General features: G+C 40.6%; 1 pseudogene; it reads left to right on the top strand.

Annotated features, from left to right (window-relative positions):
- Positions 1–4,001: 4,001 nt before the first annotated feature.
- Positions 4,002–5,446, top strand: LOC120779802 (annotated as a pseudogene).
- Positions 5,447–6,000: the final 554 nt, after the last annotated feature.

The following is a 6,000-nucleotide window of genomic DNA, read 5'->3' as shown; positions in this document are numbered from 1 at the left end:
GGTCATGCCTTCTATGAGCGCTTTGAGCACACCTATGAGCGCTGCTCCGCCACGATGTCAAAATCGGGCTTGGCGACATTAACGCCAGGGTGGGCAAGGAAGGTATCTTTGGTACTACGGCCGGTAAATTCAGCCTCCACAACGAAACATCCCCAAATACGTTGAGGCTGATCGACTACACCGGGGCCCGAAATGTAATACTAGATTCCATCACAAGAAAACTCATCAAGCTGACTGGCTATCTCCGGATCGAAAAACCACCAACCAGATCGATCATGCTGTGATAGACGGAAGACACGTCTCCAGTGTTCTGGACGTGAACTATCTTGTTGCAGCAAAAATTGGCACCCACCTCTGTGCAGCAACAAACGCTCGTCAACAAACACAAGGAAGGTTCGACGTTGAGAAGCTGCAATCACAATAGATTGTCGAACGACTTTCTGCTCGACTTGTTTTCCTGCTCTCTGAGGGCACTCGTCAACATCTCCATATAAGGGAACTGTGGGACGGCATCTCAAACTCCTTACGTACAGCTGCAACCGAAACCATTGGTTTTCGGAAAATGCAAAAGATCAGCTAGTACGACGTGTCCTAGCGGATAGACAGACTCCCTACCTCGCACCGTTACGATCGACTACAACACGTGTGGAATTGGACAAATACCGAGAGTTGAAGAGGGAAGCGAGACGCATTGGCAGACAGAAAAAGAAAGAGGCCGAAATTCGTGACTATGAAGAGCTTGACAAGCTGGCCGACAGGGGTAATACTCGAAAATTCTACGACAAGATGCGGCGGCTAACAGAAGCAGCGTTTGAAAAACTGCGCTACTCTCGTAGCATTTCATTTTACTCTTGCTACCGCTCTCACTTTGTCGGGAGCCGCAGCATAGCCTTAGCATAACAATGTAAAGTATGTGCTCTACTCTGCTCCGAGTTTTGTTAGGTAAAAAACTATAGCTGGAGCGGGAGCAAAAAATTAAATTCTGCGCTATGCTCTGGCGTAGCGGTAGCAAAAAATTGGGAGCGGTAGCAGCAGAGCAAATGAAATTTTCATGTGCTACAGCTCCCGAATGTGTTTGTTGTTTTTTTTTTTTCTTTTTTGCTATTTTCTGGCATAATATTTGAATTAATTGAATAATTGCCATAAAATACCTCTGATGTGTGGGAATTGAAAGATAAAAATCAGGATTGTAGTGTATTTTCTATAGAAAATTTTTATATGCCTCGGTCCAGTTCTTAATGTTAATATTTAGGGCTAAAATTTTCAGGGAATTTTTTTGGGGTATTTTCAAGGAAATTTCGTGACGGGACTGAAAAAAATTGATAGTTCAAAAAAAAAAACCCTAATGTATAGAAAAAGGGGGAAAGTATATGTACATAGTTAAAATTAATTTCGAAAATTCATAGTAATTGAGTATTGTAATACATTTGGAATAGATGATGTTTTTGGTAATATAAAATTGGTAAATATTTTACATGTTAAAAAAAAATTTATAATTTATTCAATTATTATCTAATTCACTTTATTAATATATTTCTTAAAATATTTGATTTTAGATTTATAAAGGCACTTGACGCAACAAGTGCCAAAATGATTTGCATAACACTGCTTTGTTTGAATTATTAAATTAATTCAAATATCATGCCAAAATAGCAAAAAAGAAAAAAAAAACAACAAACACATTCGGGAGCTGTAGCACATGAAAATTTTCATTTGCTCTGCTGCGCTACCGCTCCCAATTTTTTGCTACCGCTACGCCAGAGCATAGCCCAGAATTTAATTTTTTGCTCCCGCTCCAGCTATAGTTTTTTACCTAACAAAACTCGGAGCAGAGTAGAGCACATACTTTACATTGTTATGCTAAGGCTATGCTGCGGCTCCCGACAAAGTGAGAGCGGTAGCGATAGCATAGCAATAATTTTAGAAATTTTGCAGCTACGGAGTAGTAAATGAGAACCCCGAACAGAAGGTTTCAAGACCGGAGCAAACTCTTGGAGAACCTCCAAAGGTGATCTAGCTACTGATGCCCAGAGCAAACTAAAATTGTGGAGGGAACACTTCTCTAACCTGCTGAATGGCAGTAAAAGTTTAACCTGGTGAAGGCGAACCCGCTTCCCCTATCCATGACGATGGAGCAGACGTTCCATTGCCCGACCAAGAAGAAGTTCGAATAGCAATTACCCGTCTGAAGAACAACAAAACAGCGGGGGCCGATGGATTACCGGCCGAGCTATTCAAACAGGGCGGCGAAGTACTGATAAGGAGCATGCATCAGCTTCTGTGCAAACTATGGTCGGACGAAAGCATGCCCAACGATTGGAATTTAAGTGTGCTCTGCCCAATCCACAAAAAGGGAGACCCCACAATCTGCGCTAACTACAGTGTGATAAGCTTCCTTAACATCGCATATAAGGTTTAATCGAGCGTATTGTGTGAAATATTAAAGCCCACCGTCAACAAACTGCTTGGACCTTATCAGTGTGGCTTTCGACCTGGAAAATCAACAACCGACCAGGTATTCATCATGTGCCAAATTTTGGAAAATACCCGCGAAAGGAGAATCGACACACACCACCTCTTCGTCGATTTCAAAGCTGCTTTCGATAGCATGAAACGGAGCTGCCTATATGCTGCGAAGTCTGAAATTGGTATCCCCGCAAAACTAATACGGCTGTGTAAACTGACGTTGAGCAACACCAGAAGCTCCGTCAGGATCGGGAAGAACCTCTCCGAGCCGTTCGATACCAAACGAGGTTTCAGGCAAGGCGACTCCCTATCGTGCGACTTCTTCAACCTGCTTCTGGAGAAAATAATACGAGCTGTAGAACTTAATCGAATAGGTACAATCGTTTATAGGAGTGTACAGCTTCTGGCGTATGCCGATGATATTGATATCATCGGCCTCAACACCCTCGCCGTTAGTTCCGCTTTCTCCAGACTGGACACGGAAGAAAAGCAAATGGGTCAGGCAGTGAACAAAAGCAAGATGAAATATCTCCTGTCATCAAACAAACAATCGTCGCACTCACGACTTAGCGCTCACGTCACTGTTGACTGTTGCCCTCAGGTGCTACTTCGGACTGAGTAGGCAATTAAGAAGTAAAGCCCTATCTCGACGAACAAAAACCAAACTCTATAAGTCACTCATAATTGCCGTAATGCTATATGGTGCAGAGGCTTGGACGATGACAACAACTGATAAGTCGACGTTGCGAGTTTTCGAGAGAAAAGTTCTGCGAAAGATTTACGGTCCTTTGCGTGTTGGCCACGAAGAATATCGCATTCGATGGAACAATGAGCTGTATGAGATATATGCCGACATTGATATAGTTCAGCGAATTAAAAGACAGCGGCTAGGTCATTTTGTCCGAATGGACGAAAACACTCCAGCTCTGAAAGCATTCGATGCCGCACTCACCGGGGGAAGCAGAAGAAGAGGAATACCTCCACTCCGTTGGAAGGATCAGGTGGAGAAGGACCTGGCTACGCTTGGAATATCCAATTGGCGCCACGCTCTTGTTAACTCGGCTGTAATGCTGAAATGTTTTGATTCGGAAATTTTTTTCAGGATGGTCTTTATTTATTTAAAAGATAAATTATAGTTCACAAAGTTTATTGAATAAAAGATAATCAGCCCTATCACGCAATCCATCGTAGACTGTTTTTTCGGGAAAGATACGAAATCATGTAATTCGAACAATTACGAACGTAAGTTCGAAATTCGTAGAGTGGCATTCACTGAATTCACTCGGAACGGAAAATTTTGAATTTTATCCGAATTTTTGTACGACAAGTTTTTGCTAGCGGAGAAATAAATTAAAAAAATAAAAATGTAAGTTTTTATTGAATTCAAACTATAACATATTTGTTACCAGTAAAATAATATTTAATGCGATTTCCGCAGGTCCTAAGTAATTACCACCAAGCAGCAATATGCACTAATAGTTAAGCTGTTACAGCAAAAGTGCCCTAAAAAAGCAGTGGCAGCTTTTTGAAACAATATGGCCCAAGAACTCAACAGTGTTGGTCTGCCTATCAAGGATATTTCCAGCTGGAAGAAGGTAATATAATAAAGTTGTAGTTTTTATTGTTGTAACAGGATAATTTAAAGCTTGTTTGACTTATTTTATATTAGGTATGGCTTGACTGAAAGGCCTACATAAAAAGAAAATTGGTGGAAAATAAAAAGGAGCAGTCTGCTTCTGGTGGCGGCAGAAATAGGCAGCACCATTTCAGCGAATTGGAGAAAGCGGTAATAACACTAACCGCATTAGAGACGAGTACAAGTGGTATTAAAAATACAGTGAGCATGGGCTTACCAATGTCAGCCGACGTTGGCAATGAGACAGAGGCCGGCATATCAATGACATCAGTGACCTGCAGTCCAGCACTGCCTAGACGGACTGCTAGGTCACCGGATACATGTACAGCCGATTTAATAAAAGAACAGCTTACAATTCGAAAAGAATTTCAGGAAAAGGTTATCGATAAGTTGGACGATCTTTCATTAGGTATGCGACAACTAGGCAGAGCATTGGAAATGCAAAACGATTTTAAAAAAGGGGAAGCATGTATTTTATTATATATCCCTTCTGGGCTTTCTGAGGGAGGGGTACGGAATGGTGTCATTAACCAAGGTTCTAGGGCATAACTAGCATCTCCTGTACAAATATAAAACGATTTTGATGTTTGAAAATTTGTAAGGCGTTTTTGGAATTTTTGTAACATTTTGTAGGAAACTGAGCATTCACATAACGTATTTTGATATTATTGTCACATATCTGCAAAACATTGATTAAGATGTTTGAAATGTGAATTTGTCACAAAACTTGGCATTGATACTAAAGTATCCTTTGCGGTTATAATAGAGAAACTTATCTTTAGTTGGAGCAACGATTTTAATAATGTGTCCCGTCTACACACAAAATCGCGCCTGGAAATCCGTATTTCCGTAAAAAATTCTTTTTCGTCTCACTTTTTTCAAAGTTACTTAACTCGAGGTTTATCCACTGAGGGCACAAATGGGACTGAAGCAATCCCAATACTTCTTTTAAGATGCAACAAAATGTTGACTGAGCCATTGGAATATCGAAGTCTTTACCCACTCCATGCTGATAGCCTCCTTCAGCTAAAAACCGTAAAACCGAAGACCATCGATGAAGTAAAAATGACGATCTTGAAGAACTAGCATTCCTCTCTAGAACATCGAGGACATATGTTAAGGCCGCCTTATTTAAGCGATAGTTTTTAATAAACCTCTTTTAGAAAAATAATTTTAATAAAATTTAGCAATCCATATTTTGTTCGTAAAATCAATTTGAATATAAACGATTTCAGTTTTATTAATCAAAATTTAAGTTTTTTCTTCTACACAGCTGATTTCGAAATGTCAAAATTCAAAATTAAGTCTGGCAACAAAAGTTTCGAATTCACATGGATTCAATGATAGCAAATTATGCGTATTTGTAGCGGACATTCGTATTCGTAGCTTTGCTACGATGGATTGCGTGATAGGGCTGAATATCTCACGGGAGGCTGCGTTCGCGTTGGCGGTTGATATTCAAGCGTTGCTTTTGATGTGCCGGTGATGCCACTCAGATGAGAATTAATATTTCGCATAGAGCTGCCTTACAGTCGGCTATCCTGTCAATGTATAGCGCCCTCGCTATGATCGTCGCTTTCATCATCGGCTTCATCGCTGTCGTCTTCAAATTTAGGAGGAGGTTGGCACCATGACTTCATCTTATCGGATGCGTAGATTGAAGTATAGTGACGTGACTTTCGATCTGCTTCTGGCAAGTCTTCAATTAAATAACGGTCTTTACCAAGCGCTTGCTTAATTATATAGGGGCCTTTGTAACGTGGCTTCAGTTTTCTCGACGTTCCAGTACTAGAAGGTTCATTTTCGATTAGCACTAAGTCATTAACGTAGAATTTTTTTGGGTTTGAATGCTGATCATCGCATCGCTTCTTATCTTGTTGTCGTTTCTGGTTTACTGT

The sequence above is a fragment of the Bactrocera tryoni genome, unplaced genomic scaffold (genome assembly GCF_016617805.1).
Source record: "Bactrocera tryoni isolate S06 unplaced genomic scaffold, CSIRO_BtryS06_freeze2 scaffold_11, whole genome shotgun sequence".
Taxonomy (NCBI): Eukaryota; Metazoa; Arthropoda; class Insecta; order Diptera; family Tephritidae; genus Bactrocera; species Bactrocera tryoni.
The sequence above is the reverse complement of the archived record's forward strand: the minus strand, read 5'-3'. Positions and strand labels throughout refer to the sequence as shown.